We start from the raw sequence: 22,669 nt of genomic DNA, 5'->3' as shown, positions 1-22,669 counted from the left end.
CTGATGGTGTTGCATCATCAGCCTTTACCCAGCACCTCCAAAAGCTCTGCTCCTTGCCCCTGCTCTCCCAGCTGGCTTTTTGGTGCTGCGGTGCTGGAGATGTGACACGGTACTCCAGCTGAGGTCTTGCCTCCTTGGGTTCAGAGCAGAAGGAGCTTTGTATGCTGTAGTCCTGTTTATCTGTGCCAGCATTCCTTATTTCACAGCAGCAGGACACTTTTGACTCTTAGCAATTTGCAGCCGTCTTCTGCACAGCTGCTCTCACACCAGATGTTTCCCATCTTGCATTTGTGCAGATGATCATTCCCACGTACAGATCTTTGCCTTTTGGAATTGCCTCCACTTTCTTAGCTTTAAATCTTTTTTCTGGATCACTTATCCATGATCATGTTCAATTTTGACCCCAACTTCCTCCAGCTTCCTTGTAGTCCTTCCTAACACGTTATAATCACAAATGCCATGTGCACAGCTTATTCTCTTGTTCAAGAGTATAATGCTGGCTGGTACCAGCTCCAGCACAGATCACAAGAAACTTAGCACACCTTTCCATTTTGATAACTACCCTCCAAGTACAATTTCCAGATGCTCTGTACCCATGTGATGTGTTCTCATTTTTCTTATGAGAATGTCATATAAAGCAGTGTCAAAAGCTCCCTTTAAGGCCAAGATATATGGCATGAACTGCTTCTGCTCTGTCTCTGAGGCCCTGGGTGGCCAAAGAAGGAAATTAGATTGGTTTGATGTGATTTGCTATTGACAGATCCTAGTTAATTCTTACTCATGTTCCTATTCTTAGTTATGAGCTTACAAATGGGGGGTTGTTCCCATATTTTTTCATTTACTGAAGTTAAGCTGACTGGTCCTACAATTCCTCAATTCCTTCCTATTATTTTTTTTTATCTTTTTTTTTTTTTTTAGACCAAGGCAATATATTTGCCATTTCAATTCTTCTTAATTAGAGTTCTCTGCTGGTTTTCAGCACTAGTGGCTGTAAGGACAACCAACAACAGCTGTACACTGACTCCATTAAATGTCCTGAGATGAGGGACAGCTGAATGAAAAACAATCAGACAAATACTGATCTCTAATGCTCAGAGGGTGTTCCTCTGTTGATAGTATTAGTTTACAGCCATCTGCTCACCATTCACCTGTTAGTGAAGTCTAAGACAAGAAGTGCTTGGCTTCCTTGATACTGTCCTTGGTTTGCACTCTCCTCAGGGGTCCACTCCACTGGGTAGTGGATCAGCCTTTGTTCTACATCCACTCACTGACAAATACTGCTAACTCTTTGATTTCTGTGTAGCCTTCTGTCAAAAAAAGGTAAATATAGCCATCCATGGTTGTAAGGATCCTTTGTAGCACCTATGCTCGGAAGAGCTCCTGAACAATGAACAACGTACTGGCTGAATATCTTACTGGCAGGACTTACTGGCAGGACTTTCTGGTCAAGTCTGATGGAGCCTGTTGATGGTCATGTTCAGTAATGTTCTCTTTACAGTATTCATTCATTTCACTTTTCCTCCTTAAACCCCTTATTTTCTACTGCAGTCTAATTAAAATAGTCTTGTTTAATTTTTTTTCATCCATATAGGTCTGTTTAGCTGAACTAGACGTAGAGCAGGAGTGATTACAGCAGCTTCTTCCTAGGCTGTCTGTGGTGTCTATTTTCAATTACACGTGGCCAGGACAGAGAAAATTGCAGATCTCAAAGTTAAGTATGTGTAGTGATATGACATAATGGTTTATTTACAGATTCTTCTCTTATTCAGCATTTTTCATCTCCAGGATCCCACTAGCTTTTTATCACTGGAGGTGCCAGGATCTTGGGCATCAGTTTAGAATTGCTCTGTCAACTGGATTATTTTCTGTTGCTCATGTGGGTTTGTCAAATCTTTTAGAATGGGCTGTACATGAGCGAGAATTATTTCACACTAGACTTACTGTAGCTTCTCGTTGTCACTTGGTATATACTTTTGGAAGCATGTCTATTAAAAAGATACACTTACTCTGCCTCTCCTTTTCACATTTTTTCATACATTTTTTGAATGTCATGGTTATTTTCTAAACGCTTGGTGTTACTTTCCACAGTGATTTCTGTAATGAGTCTTCCAAGGATTTAGAGGGATTTTATACTTAATTTACCCCCTAATTTATTCAGTTAAGTCCTGGCAACCTTAAACAATAGTCAGCATATACTCATCCAGTGAGCATAATTCTGTTGTGTTTTTGATTGTCTTTTGGCAACATGTCCCTTGGTGAAGTTTTCTGGGACAGTTTCTGTGAGGTTAGTGAGTTTGCTGTAATCTTTGAAAGGATGTTTAGCAGTGCCCAGGGAAATATGAAAGTTTTGGGTTCTCTGCTGTAAAACTAGATTTGCCATAAAAAAATATTTCTAACCAGCTCAGCCCTAAGAAGCAAACTGTATCCCATTCTTACAGAAAATGGTGAAATTGAGTTTTGATCCCAAAGCACCACTGCTTGTTTTTGTCAAATCAGAACACTGTGCTGAGCACACATTTAAAGAGTGCACAAGAGCATGGCTTGAGGAGCACGAGGGGGTAGTTCCCAGATGCACTGTGCCTTTGAGAGGAGCCTGTGTGTGTCACAGACGGCTGTGTTTTCACAATGCTGCTGCTAATACTATCAAAGTAGCATGTGGGAAGCAAGAGCTGGAGCAGAGAGATTGTCTCCTGCTTGTGTTCTCTGCTGGACCTGCTGATGTACCACTGGGGCACTCAATGATTCCCTGCTGAATGTTTGCTGCCTTTTCTTTTCAACAGTGACAAGAGTTTTGGTATGTCATAGTATGTGAAAGCTCAGCTGGAGACATCTTGCAGCATGCTGAGGTTCAAAAAAGTTCTTTGCACCCCTTGCCAGAAAGTATGGAATCCTGAAGGCATCCCAGAGAAACTGTGTTCTAAAGTATACCAATGTCCTTAAATTAAATCCATCTGTAAGGAACCAGATGTGTTATATATTCTATTCTATTCTATTCTATTCTATTCTATTTTATTCTATTCTATTCTATTCTACTGCCTCAACCTGTTAACCAAAATTCTTAAGTAGGATTTGATAATGCATTACAGTCGCTCTATTAAAGGGCATTTCACAGAGAAAAAGAAGTCCAGTATTTAGGAGAAAAAGGGAAGGAAATCTCTAACTATGTGGGCACATATTTTTATCTTTATTTTAGGTTTGCTCTTGAGAGTATCCTTGCACTGGTAATATTGCCTGTTAAAGGTTTCTGAGGTACCTGTGTGGTGCTCAGCAAGGGAAACATTGTCCACTCGGATTTAAGAAGTAGAAAATATGCTTGCCACATAATTAAAAAAAACCAGAAGAAAAAACAAGTAAAAAAGAAACCTCCACTCTGAACCTGAGAAGAAAACAGAGGACATTTTTAAAGTACAATTGCTTTCAAGTCAACTTCATGCTCTGTTTAATGAAATATGAAAGCAGAGCAGGTGGCTTACCATAACCACTGAGATTTTCATGTGCATAGATTTTAGAAGCTTGAGCATTCCATGAGTGAATCAGTTCAGAATGGATTCACTCTAGGTAGGATCCTACCAATCTAAGTTATTCTGTGATTTTGTGACTGTATTTGGCTTTGCAGTGAACCCCATTTCACAAATACTCTCTCATTCCTTCTATTATACTCATGAACATTAAAAATCCACTACCATGCAGAATCAGACCTTCTCAGTAGATTTTTTTCCAGGGCAGTATTTTAATTAACTTAAATCATCTCAGTGGTCTGACATAATTGTACTGTGTTGAAGAGCACCTCTATAAAAATAAATCTGCACTGCCATTTGCATTAAGTCATCTCTTGCTCTATTATGTCATTTCTAACCCAGATAACAAACCCCCAAGGGCAGTGGTCATGTCTCCATTCTTTCGTAAATCACTGTGCATAGCTGTCCTCTGCTGTAGGAACATGTTAAATACAACACATTGTAAAGGGTCCACTGAATTATGGGTTGCTCTAAGCACCAAGCTCCTATACCTGAGCATGCCAGAGTATCTGCGGATGGGTTTCTGTTTATTCTGCAGATGAAATTTCTGATCTTGCTTCCTGAGGTGGTTTAGTCAAATAATGAATATTACCTAAATGTTCTGTACAGAGCCTATGAATGGGCCAGTATCACTTTTCCAGAATTATTGAATTACAAATATCTGAGTGATACTTGGATGAAATTTGTGTTAGACAGAAATCTGTTTCTGCGAGAGGTAGTCCTTGTCTTAAGGAGACACATCTTTCAACTGTAGAGGGCAAGAGAAGAGAGATATCATTAACTCTCCTTCACAGGGGCACAGGGAGGTTAAGGTATGTATTCAGAGGACAGAAGGACTTGCAAAAGGACAAGCTGTCCTCTTGCTGGATTCTTTTGGTGAGGAGATAATGGAGTAATTCAGTTGCAGTCTTCTCAAGCAACAACTGAAATACAAATTCAAGCCAGGGAGAATATCCATGGAGCTGCACGGTGGGACAGGAGCCCTCTCAGAGAGGAGTAGCTGTCCTGGGACTGGGAATCCTCTGCTGTGCTCGTCCACTGTTCAATACAGTATTGAACTGGACATCTACTGCCAGAGACACAGAGGGATCTGACACAGCAATGCTCAGCATCCCAGTGCCTGCCAGAGAAGGACATGGCTTTTGGAGTCCACTCCTTATATTCACACATCCTCACATGCCATACCTGCCTAACATCAATCCATATCCTTCCTTTACTTTTAATTTGGAAAAAATAACTGACTGAAAAATAACTAACGTGTCTTCCCAGAAGAATTGCTGAGGTTTTATTCGTTCAGTTTCAGAGACATACCAAGTGATTTCACATCCCTGTTTGGAATTGACAATATTTCTTGACTACTAGTGGGATAAGTGCAGCTTCAATCTGGATCTTGTTTGTCATCATAGACTTTTTTCTTGTACTCATTCATTATGTTAGCCCACACAAATGTGATAGATAGATAGATAGATAGATAGATAGATAGATAGATAGATAGATAGATAGATAGATAGATACCTAGAAACCTCCTTTTGGAAACACATACAGAGCAAGTGTAGCCCAGAACATTTAGCAAGTATGAGATACTGCTTTCAGACTAGGTCCTAATGTGTATGGGATACAAAATAAATTACATCTACAGGGAAAGAGCTAATCACCTAGAGCTAAATCTGCAACAGGGTGTTGGCTCTAAAAGCCTGTCTTTTAGATGTTCTTACACATAGAATTTTCCATGTGGCTGGCACAAAAATCCAGCCTCACCAAGCACTGAGAGAATTAGAAACCAAAAAACAAGGCTCCCAGAAGGTATCAAGCTGCATGGGGAAGCCCCGAAACTGGTGGTAGAAAATGCAAAGAAAGGGCAAGTCTAAACTCATCCCATCAGAGTTAAGCCAGATTTCCCTGCACAATGAGTCTTTCCAACTATACTGGCAGCAATCATCTGAGTGTAATTGCTGGGGGGACATGGTGGTTTTAGAAAAGGAGAGCCCACCCTTAAAATATTCTGACTGGGAAAAAAAGATTTATTCACATGAAAAGCCAGGAGATGACTTCGTTGGTTTCACTGATTAGAAAAAAGACATTATTCTGAACATAATATCACTTCTTCTAGTGTGTTTTTCTAGGGTTGTGTTTTTCAGCACCATTTAACTTGGTTCTATCAAGTACAGAATAAGGATGAGTTTATATAAAGTTCTAATTCTACTTAGTCATGAGATTTCTAAAGTAAGATTTATGAAGAACAGTAGTATCTTTTATTAAACTGAATCACATACACTAGGTATCTATGTGACCTAGGAAGGGTCTAATAAATATATATATATATATATATTTAAATTATCTTTCAGACTTCCAATCCAAATACAGACAAATATCATGAAATGGAATAACCACTGACATTTTAGTTTAAACTGCAACAGCAACACAAGATGAGCATTATGTCAAATACCTATGAAGTAATGACCTCTAGAAATACCTTGCTCTACACAACATTTCATGGTAAGTGCACTGAATATGGAGGACATACTATCCAAACTGAGAAAGGGTGACAGCCGGACTGAGAGCTCTGAAAACCATTTCAGGCTTCTGGTCATGGAGAAACAGTTCCTGTATGCCTAGGACAGCACTCTCCAGGCACAGAGATTGTTATGCTTTCTTTTCTGGTGACTCTGCCCTTCAAGGTGGCCTTCTTCTTAAAAAGTGCATAAGCATAGACAAAACAGTGCATAAATATAAATATTTGACCAAAAGAAGGAAAAATAATTTGTGTCAAATAGTATACCAGAATGCTGTCTTCTGTAAAAATTCTGCACAGGAACACAGCAGAGAGGTTCCTGCTGCATCTCCTAGAAATTGCTGTTGGATTGTCTCCTGGAGGATAATTCTATATGAAGGTTGTCCTACAAATCTGTAGCTCACACAAAATTTCTGGCACGGTTTCTTATGCCTGGCAGGATACCTTAGAGGACCAACTCAGTAAGTCAAATTCCACAAGCAAGTCACTTGCACTGTCTCAGGTGACCCATCCTGTAGGTGTGGGTGCTTCCATGTGTTTGGTGTATTCTTGGCAAGGCAGAGTGTCATAGAGTTACTTTACCTTTAAGAAAAGTTGAAGTTTCTGGGAACTGCCTGGAGTATTTTCTCCTGACCAATTATCGGTCATTGCTGAGAATTGACAGCAGTTTAGGCCACGGAAAAGTGGGATCAACTTGTGAACCCTACCTTAAAGTGTAAAACCAGAGCTCTCTTGGTTCTCTTTGTTTCCTGGCTGTGAAGAGCGCGGCCGGGGACAGGGCTGGGCCTGCCGCATCTCCCGGCCGGGAGATGCGGGCCCTGCGGGGGGTTTTCCCTGGGCTGGGGCCGGGCCGGGCCGAGCCGATCTCTGGCTCGGCTGCAGGGTTTTTGCTGTAACTAAATTCACTAGAAACTGCTGAGTGAAGAAGGAGAGAGACTCTGGGCCTGCAGCGGGCTGGGGCGGCGACTACACTCTCCAGAGCAGCCATGGGGAACTCTCCATCGCAGACGGCTCCAGTTCTTGCACTGGCCGAGGCCACAGAACTACCGAATTAAGAAGATGCTTTAATTCAGCTGAAATATCTTTCTGTTAAAACTATGGAGATGGACAATGAAGTCCTGAAAAGAACTCCTTTAATTCATGATAAGTACCTAGGGTAGAATAAAGTGTTCAAAGTGTAAACTTGAGTAATTATGGTATAGTGAAGTGCTGGGAGATTTGAAGCCTTGAGAGGCAATGAGAAAACTGTTGTCTAGTGAAGCTCACAGAAACAGATGAAGAAGACTTTTTTTGCCTTTGAATACTCATCCTTAAAAATGCTATCCCTAGACTCATGGCCCATAATACACACCTCAGAGTGATGTGAAAAATGGGAGGGGTGGGCTCTGATAACAGCAGCTCTGGGCAGCTAACATCAGGGCAATGGAAAACTATAACAAAAATAGTTTTCTTGTGAGAAACAAGAAGAAACTTCTGTTTCTCTACAAAGACTGGTGAAAAGACTGCAGCAAGAATCGGGACTGTTTTAACCACCAGAGTTCCAAAGTTTTTGTCTCTGTTGTCATGTGAACAAGGGAATAGTGGGTAGATAGGGGATGAAAAGGTTTTTCTGGAAGTTTATTCTGGTGTTCTTATTATTGTAGTTTGTCAATAAACTTTGTTTATTCCTTTTAAGTTTTATGCCTGTTTTGCTCTTGTTCTAATCCACATCTCACAGCAAGAAATAAGTAATTTTCTTAGTTACTGGTTTTAAACCACGACACAGAGGGGAGACAACAGTGAGTCTTATGTGGCTGTTTAGGATGTTCTCACTCTCTGGATGTCTCCCGTGGCAGCAGATGTGCCTCACTGGCTTTAGCCCATCCCACCCAGCCCTTCCCTGGTGGCTGCAGCAGAGGGGCTGGGCTGGCAGACCCCTGGCATGTGCCTGTGCTCTGCTGATTCTGCTCAGAGGTCACAACTCCTGGGCTGCAGCAGATGGGCTGGGCAGTAACCCTGCAAGTCACTGCAGTCCTCTCCCCAAGCTCAGAGGCTGTGGGGAGCAAACGAGAAAGTTCTGGTGGAAAGGCTGGGTTGAGACTTGCTTCCAAATGTGCTTAAATATTTTCCAAATGTTCTTTTACACTGCTTGTGTGGCTGCATTCACCTTTCTGATACAGCTGACTTGCCTGTACATCTTGCTGGGAGGAGAGACAGGGTCAAGTAATGATGTCCACCCTTCTTGGAGTTTAAAAGATCCTTGCCTGGCAGTCACTTTTGTAACCCCAGGGAGTAAGACACAACACAAATCACACATATGAAAGAGATTTAAAAGAGCAAAGAGCTCAAAGAAGTTTGGATAAATACACAAAGTTTAGATTCTGATCCAAACCTCTCTGGTTTGCAAAATGAATTTGGAAGCATCACAAGAGCTAAGTCTGGTTTTTTTCAGCTCTAGAGTTTCTGGTTCTGACAAGAGTTGGGAATAGACAAGATTCACATAAACAAGGAAGGGTTATCTGAATCTTCTCAGGATTCATGAGAAATACTGAATCAGTGCTTAATCTGAGCCTGTCCAGCTAACCCCACTGGGTAAGGTTATCTAATCTAGCAGACAAGCGGTTGCTATTTATTATTTGTGCTGTGTTAAGCTTATGTCTTGCCATGGATTGAGAAAGCTCACCCTAAAATGGTGATCCAAACCTGCAAGAGATTGACAAATGGCAGATGTAATAACAACCCTGTAAGTTACCTGCTAAAAAACCTTAATTTTATAAGAATAAAAAGATCAAATTTCTAGCCCATAGTCTACTGTTTTTAAGCACTATACCCTAGAAAGGGTTTTATGAGTTTTAAACAAAGACAAGAAGAAAAAATTTCTAGGTTTTCAAGGCACACCAGCTTCAGACCAGGATCCAGGTTTTATGACCAGGAAAGGAGGAATATGGCCCTTTCTGCTGTACATGAGTATTTCAATAGATAATTTGATATTAATACCAGTCTTTGAGATACTGCTTATGTAAAACTGCTTCTAAAAACCACTAGCAAGTGTCTCTGCTGCAAATCCCCCATTAAAGCAAGATATGGGTCTCACTAGATAATCTTTCCTGCCCCCCACTTTCCAGCAGCTCATTTCCAGATCTGAACTTTGGAGCTGACCCCTGTCTTTATGATGGGCCAAACCAAAAGCCAGATCTGAACACCGCTGAACTCTGGGAAAGTTCAAATCTATCGTTTGTGGTTCAGGTTGAGCTCTAATTAAAACAGACCAGTTAGAAAGGCAAATGTCTTCAAACCAAACCAAATCAAATGTTTCACGTGAAAAGTTTTGGATCAGGCTATATGGTACCAAGTAGTGTTTTTGTCTATCACATGATGTCATGTTCTTCTGGTTAACACAAACTGACAGCATGCACATGCTGCTGTATGAGATATTCCATGCAGACACTTTGAATCCAGCTTGAAGAAGAAGACAATATTCATGAAAATGCTTTCATGATGTGCAAAACCCCACCAGTAATCTTCCTGCCGCTCAGCTCTGAGGGTAGGTAGCTCTGCCACCTTTTCAAATTTTCTATGCCCATCCCTTCCAGCGCAGTAGTCCAGGGTCTCTCAAAAAACAATGTCTTGCGTTCTCTGAGCGAAGGCTATGCTTCATTATGTTAGCAGTATGTGGAATATTGCCACTAATCCTTGAAAACAAACAAGAAGGGAGTGCTGCTTCAGTTGCATAAGAGGGCAGGGAAAACCTAGCTAAATCTCCTGCTCAGAGCTTCTGTTTATGTTATAGTTAATACTACAGTGTAATAATCAACATGGTTGATCAGTGGACAAGGGAAAAGCAAACAAAAGGGGAGGGAACTTGGTTTCAGCATTACTGAACTGCTGAAGTGAACAAAAACGGGAGACAGCAAGGAGAAAGTGAAAGGGAAAAAGGGAAAAAGTGTTAATGCCCCATCTCTGGTGTCAGGATATCACAGTGCACCAGTAGTAGAAAAAGAGGGAACTCAGATGGGAAGATTTACACAGACACCCACAGCACACAATCAATAAGTAACCTGAATTTACTCTCCATGTGGGCTTTATTCTCTCCCTGTTATGTTATATATAAGTACCGAACATCAGTATTTTCACTTTGTGAAATTTGACTGGACAATTACCTAAGGTTTACAAACTTCCTTCTTCTGCAAACTAAGCTAATAATCCTACTAGGCCTCTTTTACTGAGATTTTTCACTATGTTTTTTTTTCAGTCCTGGACTCACTTTTTTGGAAGACCAGATTCCTCCACGACATTTCTTTCTTTTCCTTTTTCTTTCCTCTTTGAGTAAGAAGACTTTAACAGCAACCAGTTTTATTTAAGGATACATCCCAAAAGTTTAAGTGGAGGTTAGTCCCCAGCCATTTCAGTTCCTCATTGAAATTAATCATCTTTACTTTCCAGAGAGTGAGGTATGAAGTGACTTGCTCAAGGTCACAAGAAAAGGCACAGTTTGGAGCAGAGAACAAATCCATTATCTCCAGGTCCACACTCTCACCATAAAATGATTGTTCTTACATTGAACTAGGAGACACCAGTATGTGAAAAAGGATAGGGAGGAAATGGTATTGAGCTTTTCAACATCATGCCTTCCTCTCAGCTTAGATAAAGAGAATGAAAAATTATTTTATCCATTCTGCATGAATACTTTTCAAGTTAAAGAATATTCAAATGTTTTCACTCAGGAAATTTTCAGTTCATTTTCACTGGTGAACAGTCTTTCTAATTAATAATTCTTAACAATATGCTAAATTCTATTTGTGGCATCATTTTAAACACACCATAACAACAGAAAGCAGAAGACTCATCTAAGCAAAGGAATGAGACACAATATTTTCTTCTGCTTAATTTTTGTGATGTTCATGAAATAGGATTTCCAGGAACCTAGTTATTACTTTAGAATTTTTTTTAAAGCAAGGAATGGAAATAGTACCTGTTTATGTGCTGCACATGATAATATATTGATGTCCAGAAAATTTGTTGAAAGAATCACATGGTCTTTTGTCATTGTGACAAATATGGCAGTAAATACTTGCTTGTTGATTTGTGCTAATCCTTCTGAGTGTGGAGACTCCTCAAATGTTTAGGAGTGAGAAGCAGCCAGAAAATAAAACCCACCAGACGGTTTAGGCAAGTTCACCACCTTTACCATGCACTTAATTAAATACCCTGTCTGATTCTCCCTGAGATAGTGGAATTAGCAAATTTCTAAACTATAGACATCAAAATTATCCTTCAGAAATGCACTGACAGGTACCCACCATTGATAGCCAGAACTGCCTCAACTTTAAACAGCAATGCACAGGTGCTCTGTGCTGGCCACTTCTGATTTTGGATCCTGTCATTGCCCTTCACCACTATCATTTTTTCCTGCTTCTGGTCCATCCTTTTTTCTTCCCTTCTTCCTTCACATGAATTTATAGGTCTGCTTCACTCTTTCCCACTCCCTCATCTCCCTGGCCAGGGAGTTGAAAGGCTTCCATCACAAAGATTGAAAACATACTCCATATTAAATGTAACAGGATAGGACGACCAGCAGGTCCATGTTTCAAACACATTCAAGTTATATCACAGCTGAAAGTAAAGAGCAGGGGAAGCTACTTGGTGGGTTGCTGGAGGCTGTGGCTTTCATTTTTTGTGTAACATGTCTCTGTCACTTGCTAAATAGGTGCACCATCTGGTGGTAATTTTGGACTCCCACTTCTTAAATTTCCAAAGAGCAGTGGTGGAGCCTGTGGTTGCAGCATTTATTTTTGTGTTTTGTCATTATCTGTCTTAAAGTCCTTAGCTAAGACAACTTTTGCAGGTACTACGGGTGATTGAGTACTAAGAGTTGGTAGGACTTTAAGTAGGGATCATGTTTCCATGTCTGCTGTGTGGGGCAAGCAGGTAGGATTTTATCAGAGGACCAAATGCACCCCTGAGAAGCTATATACATAAAGATAGAAAAATTTCAGACATAAAGAGAAATTAGGTATTAAGAGAGTCTAATCTCCCAGGGTAGGCAATAGGGACCATTGTGCAGTCAAATTAAGATCCAAATCACCCTCTGGAAGCATTTCTCCCTGTCCTTTGACCATACAAGGAATACAGCCTGACTAAGTTCCTATCTCAGACATCTCAAGCAAATGCCTAGAGCTGTGTGATGTGAAACTGGGACAAAGGAAAGAAGTGAGGAAGGGGGTCCTCATTTTTCTGCCTTTGTCTGAAACCCTTTAAATCAGCAGCAGAAAGAAACCACTTCTACCTCTTGTGCCGTTCCCCTCAGGAACTGCAAGGTTGCACTGACCATGTCTGATGGGACTTACAATGGAGATCTCTTCTGAACAAGATGGCTGGAGGCTGAATCAGACAGAAAATGAGTTTCCACATTTTGGTGAAGAAATGAGTCAACATGTAAAAATAAGTCATGGTCCATGAGTAAATTTTTTTGTTTTATCAACCTGAATAAAGCAGTAAAGTCTACAGCAGCTCTGTGGGTGTCTGTTGAGCTTCTCTCTAGAGATAGCAGTGCCTTCTCCCAGTGCACCAGTGAGCTCCCTGGGGTGAGAGCAAACCAAAAAGACTCCTCAGTAATTCAAGCCCATTTAAGTAACACTGGCTAAGTCTTAGGAATCATCCTTCTCACGCAACCCCAGAACTGGTGGTTGAACTTCTGCAGTGGAGACAGCATTACAGATAGCAAGAAATTACACTTGTGGCTAAAAGTAGTCTCCTAGATCCACTCCAAGTGGATCTGGAATGGGCAGAAGGACCCATCGTTGGCTTGATCTTGCATGTTGGCTTTCACTATGACTTCCATATTCTGCAAACCACTTGGTTCTGCCTTTAAAATGAAACACTTTCAAAACCTCTTTAATTGCACTTACAATGGACGGTTTAAAGTTAAGCATGTAAAAAGGCACAGCTGGGGTCAGTGGCCAGTTTGAATCCTGAGAGAATGACTACCTTTGTAGTCATTGTAGTCAACATACTACAATGCTAGATTCACTTTTTCAAGCCTCCAAATAATAGATTATAGAGTCCTCTCGCTTGCTTGCTTTATTTTTTTTTTAATTTTCCTTTTCTATCAGTAACAATAATATTATACTTCATAGTATGAACATCAGTAAGAAATAAACTACAGTCATGCACAATTTAATCCAATGCCAAAAGGTTGATGATATGATACGCACAAAGAAAAATTTGTCAATTAGAAAATGAGGTATTTGTCAGATGTAATATTTTGCAATACAGCAGCCACTTTGTTAGGAAAAGAAATTACTCGTGACTGGAGGCACGATGGCAAACTGCATGGATCAGTGATCTAATCCTGAATGCTAAAATACTTGTTTGCAAAGCAAAATGTGCAGATAAATGCTGTGGGTTTTGTAATGTTCGTACATGCTTTCCTCTGCATTTCAAGCTTTTCAATTTAGATAGTTTACCAAACAGAACCTACCCCTAAGAACAGAGGAGGAAAGGGAGGGATGCTGCTACACATGTAACTCCGAAGTCTAATGTTATGTTTAGCCTGTCTTGCTTGATGTAGAGGTTGGACTAGATGACCAAACCTATCATCTGTAATTCTAGGGAAGAGATTTTGACAACACACTTAACTGCAGTAGTAAAGCTCAGGGAATGTCCAAAGCCATTATAACCCTAAGTTATTATTGGATCACACACCAGCAGGTGCTGTCCTGCACTCCCTGTCACCCTCCATAAAGAAGTTCCCCTGCAGTGGCAGGGTTTGGCAGCACCTGCTTTGTTTGCAAAGTTGCTCTGTACTCAAAAAGTCAAATGTTGTATGGTTGATTGCCATTTAACTAATTGGGTTTTAGCCCACTCACTCAATGAAATTCAGCTTCACTTTCAAACTTCTGCTCATAACCAAAAGCCAGGAGACTTTTTAGTGGTTCTGGTGAAACCAGAAATCTGGCAAAATTTCTACTGACAGCAACAGGACAAGAACTTGGCCCCCGTCCCTTTGGATTAAGCTGAGTCCCACTTTATCTGACTTTTAATGTCATTTGCCTTCCAGGTTTAAGCATGCATTAGATTTTAAGTCATTGACCGATAGGACTGGGATGCTGAAATAACTAATGAGTCAGTGTGCTATGGAACATTTGTACTCAGAAATTTTATTTAAAAGTGATAAAAATGACATTAAATGAACAATAATGTTCCTTGGAGGCACTCGGAAGTAAGGAAATGCCAAGCTTAAAGCTGCTATACAAAGTTAGCCCTGTGTCCAAACTTTGGTACAGTGTTCAGCAAAACCATAGCCTAGAATTTGCACACTATCTTTTCCAGAGGAACTCTGACTGACTCATCCCAAGGGAAACCAGAAAAGTAATATGGAAAATGTTACCCTGGATAGCTACAGACAAAGCTAAAAGAGAAAAGGGGGACTTTTTTTTTCTTGCCAGTGCTGAGCAGGAAACAATCATCACAGACCCAAGGCCCCATCACATGTTCCTGTTTCCTTTTCACTACACCTAAGTACACAGTAGGATGATCAAATGCCAAAACTTATGAATACCCACTCTTCTCCCCACAAAATATTTCTTTCCCATACTGATACTTTAATGGAGCAATTCCGTACAGTAAAAACCATCCATTTTGTTTAGTTAGTGAACCATGGAAATGATGTTTTAAACCCCATCCCCATGTCAGTCCATTGGTTTTTCAGGAGATCTGAGGTTTAGGGTCACAGGAAGACAGTGTGTTGTGCTATATGATGTTTCCTACCAAGCTGTGCAGTGTTATGGGACCTTGCATCCCAGAAAACCCATGGAAGCGCATGAGAACAGAGTTCAAGAAATCCAGAGACTTGAGTCTCCCAAGTTACAGTTCTTGGCATTAATTTACATCAATGCACGGAACAAATTTAAAATTAAGTGCTCTGACAACAAAAATGGAATTGCTCACAGTCAGGTATGTCAGTGTATTTTAATTTGACAATGTCTACAGAAAAGCACCAGTTCCAAGAAAACCTTCACTTTTATATGAAATGGAATGAAACAGAAGCCCATTCCTTAAAATGGAAATTCCAGAATTCATTCAGATCAATAACCACCATTCCTCATCCAGCTGCAAACCACACACAGCTCACCAAGTAATTGTATTACCATATTAATACTGTGTTTGGAATAATAATATTTGCCTTTTACAGAAAATTTGCTGCCAAATAAGTAATATTTAAATGGCAACAAGAACATTTTAATTTAAGAGAATTTTTAATATTCTTCACACTCATGACCCTTGAGGGAAGAAAAAACACAATTGAGCTATACCTGAACTAAACAGTAAAACCTTACAAAAAGACAAGGAAGACAAGGAGAAGATAAATCGAGATATATAAAAATCTATCTCTTCATGGCTGGAAATTATTATATGCTGCTTACTATATATGCTTTTATTTCTTTTATAGGAAGACAAAAAAATAAATATTATAAAATTAATGTAGCAAACTGACAGTTTTTCTAGTAAAGTAAAACAAAATTTATTTCGGTCAACCCATAATTTACAAATGGTACTGTCCATTTAAGTTTGTCTTTTCCTCTATGATTTACAATGTATTTAGAAAACATTACTAAGGCTTCCCTGAATCATTCTGAGGTTCTCGCATATAAGAAATTTTTAAAGCACAGAGAAATTATCACCCACAAATGTTCAAATGGATTCACCAAGCTGGGAATCCTCCATCCTGTCAAAATAGGATGTTTCTTCAAAACACTACTTTCTCAGTATAAAAATATATTTTTCTTTTTCTAAAAACATCCACGTGACAGACATTAAGAGTCTGAACCTACCACTCCCACAATAGCCTGTCTCCCCAGTTAAAAAAATACAAATTCTTAGCACCTTAGTGGTTTCATAACTTTTTTTATTGCTCCTTCACAACCTCAGCTTCCTCCAGCTGGGAGGGTTTATTTTCCTATTCTGGTTTGGGTTACTGTCTTACTTTGTTACTTGTGATAGTAGAAAGCTTATCCACCCTTCTACAGTAAGAAAGTATGAACCATTTGAATCAGCTCCTCAATTTCCCCCAAAGATGATAATGCAAACTGAAATGCCCTCTCACATACTTTGCCTTGTAATTGCTACATTATCACACCTTTTCTCCAGTGTTTAGCTTCCAACTGAGATGAAGTGCACTGAGGAAACTGTTCTGCTAAGGCAGCCTGCCTTTGAGGACTTTTCTCACTGCCTGTAGCATAACTCAGACCAGCATGCAGGGTTTTGGGTGGAACAGCTCAGCTTTGCCTTTGTAAGGCAACTTGTGGGATAGACACTGACACACCAGAGTCCTTCTGCAGTAATATATAGCTAATAAGTGAGAACAAATAGACTGGACATTTTAAAGGTTAAACATATTTTAGTTTCTCCTTCCAGCAACAGCATGCCAGTTGTGAAAATAAAGGTGCTGTTTGAGACATTTTAAGAGAAGGCTTTGCAATGACTGTTTGAACAGTGGTAAATCCTTCCTGCAAGATGAGCATGTGGAAGAAGTCCACAGATTTTGGGGGTTTTACCTCTTTTACCTCAGTGCCTGCCTCTACCTGCCAGCCACTTACCTAGCTGGAGGTTCATAATACATGTCTTGTTTTTTGGGGTTTTTTTATTCAGGCTAATAATGAAAAAACTCTCCCTGTCCAAATAACCAAGAAATATACACCTTGTTATGCACCACTGTGCTTCTACTAAGAGTTATGCTTGCTTAAGTCACAGATCATTAAATTCTGCCATGGCATTCATACTTTAACTAAATCAAACGTGCAAATGCAATGACTCCACATGGCATCTTGTGAAATGGACATCAGCAGGCACTCCAAGTTGGCTACATGAGCAATAAAGACACCATCTGTATTGATCCTCCATCATCTTCTGGAGCTGCACACATCCTTAGTACAGATTGCAGCCAATTGAATGCATCCTGTGCACCTCTCTCCTGGAATCCCTGACTGCCTGCTGTACTAGGAGCTGAAAGCTGATGCCATGCCCTGAGAAGCCACCCCTCACACTGGAAGGTTTTTTCACTAAATTCTAGCACCAACAAAGAAATCCAGTTCAAATTACTGAAAACAAATCTTTTTCTGCTCAGTTGCTTGAAAGCTCAAAGGACATTGTTGTCTGGGCCCATGCTACATGACAACAACAAAAAACCCCAAATTTTTCCACATTAGGTCCAAAAAGCCACTGTGCAATTGAGGTTCCCCATAGCTGACAAATGCCTAAACCAATCATAGCACCTACTGCTATGACAAAGATAATTACTGCCTTTCTGTCAGTGAAGTGTGTACCCTGCTCTGTATCATATTTAAAATAATCTAATTCCAACTAATTTTCTCCCTCCAAATTGTTTCCAGCTGTACAATTCGGGTTTTTCCTCATATTGTTTTTATTGGATATAGTGCAAGTTCGTAAAGATAGATTTTCCCATAATAAATACACAGATGTTAGAATAATAAACATACAGTCAACCTGATATATGAATATCACTGAGCCTTAACAAACATATAACAAACAACATAAATTGATTTAAAAAAATTGAAAATGAGAACATAAAGTAGCAGAGAAAGAAATGGCAGGAGAAAATAAAGGCAAAAAGTGAGCTAGAAATGTACTTACTTTAGCAAACTGTCTGGATTCATTTATGGTTCCCTTTATTGACTTGCTGATAGCACTAAAGCACAACTATGGTTGTAAAGCATTCCTAAGAATGCCGCCTGTCTTCATGTATTGGAAGTTTTCTGCTCACACTGAAAGCCCAGATTTCCAAGTTGGCCAATTCATACCACACTAGACACTACTGTGCTAGATTAACCCATCTGCTTGGACCTAAATATCCATTTTTGGAGAATAATGAGCCTCTCTACTCCTCCCATTTTTGGTAGGAAGTTTTTATGAACATTTGGCATCTCGGTTAAACCATCATCATAGCCCAGAATAAAAATTACTGGATTCAAATGTGGAATCCAAATTTAATTAAGCCTATATATGGTCTGAACCAAGAATAATTTACTGGCTGACAAGCCCTCAGCATGTATGATAAGATGCCAACCACTTCTCCATGACTCCATCACTTAGATATCCTTCATGCCCAATTCCCATGTTTTTTCAGGCCTGCAGTTGAAACTTGGGATCAAGAGTGGACTGACAATGTTGTCTGTTTCCAGTACAGAATAAACTGTTGTTTATGAGTATCTCTCTCTTTCAGTGAGAGTATTCCTCTCCCTCAGAAGTTGTCCCCCTGCATTTCCCAGTCTTCTGTTTGGAATTATCCATCCTCTCCCTGGTTTATGTGTGCATATGTACAAATGCATGCTTGTAGAGAACTGTGACATTGAAGTTTATGTTCTGATTGTGTTTGCTAAAAGTCTTCTTCACCTGGGGGTTAATAAAATCCATGCACAGATTTTATTTGTCTCCAAAACTGTAGGGTTTTTTCTCCTATCACCCCCACTTTCTGCCTGTAGAGTGGATCAAAAGTTGAGTGAATGGGAAGAGATAGGAAAATTCTTAATGTGTTCTTCTCCTAATCCTTCCCTAGCAAGCTGAGCTGTAACTTTCCTTCAGATGCATCCTTTCAACACACCAGGAAACTACAGAGGGTAACAAAGGGTAAGACATTAAAAAAAAAAAAAGCCCAATTTCAGAACTCCCTTGGGTTTGGCCTGCTTGTTCGTATTTCCCTGTCAGGTGTCCAGTTTAATGATTTGCCAAATCACTGCACCAGTGACACAGCCAAATATTGCTAAATCATTATCATTTTCCACATCATGAGTCTGAGAAAGACAGGTAAGGATCACTTCAGATATCTTGACAGATACTGCTTTCCAAAACACCAAAAGAGCTCAGTTTTGCCCTGGATTTAGCACTGGTAAGAGCTGCCTGTTCATAAGCACTTCAGTTTAAAGGATTCCAGTGGAAAAGGTCAATGCACAAGTTATTAGCCAGAATAATCCACTGTCAAAGAACACCAGTAGGTTTCATTTCTGTTATTGATTAAGACTTCATACTACAGAGCCTGCACTGCTTACTTTTTTGGGGTGGAGTTCTTTGTTTTCAATGCTATTAATGATCTGCAGCTTTTAGAAGTGTGTAAGGGACAAATTGTTCTGCCCATCATTTGGGGGAATAGAGACCTAGTGCTGGAGCTGTGTTGTATCAACAACCTGATAGGACCAGAGGCTTTATTCATCCAGACCAGAATGTTAAAAGGGCAATTATCTTTTCAACAGCGATTACTAGTAATAACATTTGATATATATTTTGAATTAGTTTTAAAAGTTTTAATATTTATTTTTGAATCAATTTGTTTAGGAGGCAATCTTTAAAGAGACTTAAAGCACGAAGAATGAGTGGAGAGTACAGAAGATTATGTGAGAAGCTGGCATGAAAACTAGGGATGAGCTCAGGAAGGTGACAAATACAAGTATGTACAAGGACAGCATGAGTAAAGTAAGTGTAGGACTGACTTTCTTTGGGGATGACATGACTGTGGAAGAGTTCCCAGCTATAAATGTATCAAAATAAGCTATGCACACACATTGCTTGGCTAATTCATCCCATGCTACAGCCTTTGTTCATGCTAGTAATTTAGATTTCTCTGTCACTTTTATCTCTGGCTGCTATAAATCTTTCACCAACATGAATGCCCCATCATTTCTACAACTATTATTCCACCCTCTGGACTATTTCAATTGTTTTTAATACAGATTCCATATACAGTATTGGTGATGCAGCCATCATTCACTGAAGTACCTCTTTGAATAAATAACTCCTCACTGAACCATCTTAGAGCTTAGCTACTAAACTGAGGACTAGCCCTGGCACAGTAGGATCCCTGGAAATTACAAGGGGGGACATGTGTCCCTGTGTCATGACTTCTGGCTTGGTAGTGGGTGGAAGACATGCACATCTAGAACATAAAGGCACCCAAGAGGTGATGGTAGCAACAATCTGTTGGAGAAACCTCATGCTGGGTGAGTCTGAGTGTTTGCTTTGGATCTTGAAGGAGGAGTGTTGCATCAAAATCAAAGTTAGAACAACCATAAATCTGTACTTCTCAGTGTAGTGGTAGAGTCTTGGTCAGTGGCTAAAGCATAGGTCCTCTCCTTCCCATGCAGCAAGAGAGTGATTAATATGTTATCACTACTTACTTTCCCTCCCCACCCTGAGACCTGAATAACTCACCTTCAGTGTTCATCTCCCCAAGGGGTCCTGGGACAAAGCTTTCCTTTGGGGTGAAGTGAAAAACATGCCTGTCTTTTTTTTCAGTTTTAGTAATTTCTCCAGTGTGTTCAGGCAGAACCAAATATGTTTCTGCGTCAGACAAGGGTGTGTTTTGTTAGAGATATGAGTATTTATGCTTAGGAGTACCTTGTATCTTTTAAGTAGTTGGGTTTTTAAATAATTGTCCATTTTTTACCTTTTTCTCCGTTTCTAGTGTAATAACACTACTTCCTAACCCTATCCTTTTCCTAGGTACTGACCTCATCATCTCTGGGTGCTACTGCAGCAATAAAAAAATAAAGACTTGTGGATTATGAGATCCTTTATAGACCTGCAAGGAACTCATCTGGCTTGGCTGGAAGGGGTCGTGTAAACCTTCTGCAACTGTTAGAGTCTGTGTGGTTTCACACCCAACAAATGTCAAAGCAGAACTCAGCTACAACAGCCAAGTTTCATCTGTGTTTGGGTTAACCCATAAAATAACCCACCAAATTCCACATCAGTCATTTCAGACTTGCAAGAAACCACCCAGGTTCAGTGAAGAGGTCAAGAACCTGGTAAATATTTTGGCAAAAATGGCTTGAATACTGGCTCAAGAAACCCTGTTTTCTTTCCAACTTTGTATAGTCTGACCAGTCTGATAGCTGGTCCATCCTAATGACAAATAATTTCTGTTCCTTGTAGCTCTCACTTTGTGCAGAAACATTGAGAATTAAAGCACAACTACAACGTGTCCTCTTTAGGCATTTGAACTGCACTCACTTGAAAAGTTTTGGGGGATGAAAGGAGTTTCTCTGGTGAAGAAGATTGTTACCCATGAGCACAGTGGTGCAGATGATTCTCAGCTTGAAGAGGAGGACAGAAGTGATGAAAGCCTTTTCACTGAATAGCTTTGTGATGACACCAGCTCTGGTACAACCCTCCAAAGTGGTTCTTCTCAGGCCATAAGGGACCTCACAGAAGGTAAGACAACTCACTTATCTAAGGTCAGAGCATGTCTGCAAGCTTTGGCAGATGAAAACAGAGCACAAAGAAGTACAGAATGCTTGGCAGATGTATATTTTCTGGCAGGAACGTAATTCTGGTTGTCAACCGAAAGCAAGCAAAAATAACACCACCCAAGGAGGACCAGACCATGCTTCTAACAGTCAAGACAAGTGACTAGATTTTTTTCTGGTTCATTTAAATTTTAAGGTAGGAGTCAAAAGTTCAGTTAATTCCTGAATATGATGCCTTGAGAATGTAATGTAAAGCTCACAGTGTATGACAAACCCACTACAAATGTAAGTCAATTTCCCAATGCCAACAGATTTTTCCCTTGCAACACTTTACTGAACCATTGTGGCCTTAAAGCACCCAGACCTCATCCAGACTCTCAAATTTGGATGTTCTTTCAAAAAATATTTTGTTCCCTTATTGACCCAAACATTTGTTCCCTTATGACCCAGACCTCAGTTTCTGGCGTTCATTTCACAAGGGTGTCAAAAAAAACCGTGAAGCCTTGACCACCACTAACAACCAAAGCACATGAGTCAACACCTCTTTGCACAGATGAAATTAAATGTTCTGCCTTTTTTCATACAGGTTTAATGAGATCTTCTGTCTGACCACACTCAGCTGTGTTGGAAGCACAAGAATCACCCAAACCATTGAATCCAAGAGGTATCACCCAAACAAAAATGGGACACAAGAAGAATAGACTACAACCCCACTAAGATGGTATCACTTTGAGTGCCCTTGAGAGAGCCACACAGTACAATATGTTATCCCAACCCAGAGCGGTAGACAGGAGAGTGGGCAGCCCTTGGGGGAGAAAGAAAAGGTCAGGAATAAGCTAAGGATACCCAGCTGGGTGATGAGGAAGATAGTGACCTCAGTGCTGGGAAAAAAGTTTACATAATCTCCCCAGTGAAATATCAGACATAGGGTAAATGAAAAGGTATTGATTTAACTTCTGACAGCTAACAGCTTGTCAGGCCAAGGCCATGTATTATTTTCTTTGAATGGGTTTCCTGCCTCAAATCACTAGCACTATTTTCTTTTCAGTATGATAGCAACATTAAAATGTATCATTGCCACATATTGGAATAGCAGTGTGGTATGCACAGTACTTCCATCAATTATTTGGGACTCTCCCATTACTTAAGCTTCTGGGAAGTCTGCAGAGGGATTTTTCTGAGCTGCTTTTTGTTCCTTTTTGATTGGCCATAATGAATGTTCACCACAGTTATCATGACAACCTTTACCAAGACAACAGTTGGAAATACTCTTTTCATGGGCCGTAACCTTGGATGGCTGTGCAGGCACTGAGGCCATTGCTGGGTCTGAAGTTGCACAGATATGAATGACTTCATCTACAGATCACTGGAGACTTCATGTCTCTTGCCAGTTACTTTTCAGT

At 40.1% G+C, this 22,669-nt stretch overlaps 1 protein-coding gene across 2 annotated transcripts in view; it reads right to left on the bottom strand.

Annotated features, from left to right (window-relative positions):
* Nucleotides 1-22,669, bottom strand: part of WNT7B (Wnt family member 7B) — a 96,172-nt gene that overhangs the window by 20,705 nt on the left and 52,798 nt on the right. The gene's annotated exons all lie outside the window — the stretch shown is intronic.

Source organism: Parus major, chromosome 1A (assembly GCF_001522545.3).
Source record: "Parus major isolate Abel chromosome 1A, Parus_major1.1, whole genome shotgun sequence".
Taxonomy (NCBI): Eukaryota; Metazoa; Chordata; class Aves; order Passeriformes; family Paridae; genus Parus; species Parus major.
This window is presented reverse-complemented; position numbering and strand designations above follow the sequence as displayed.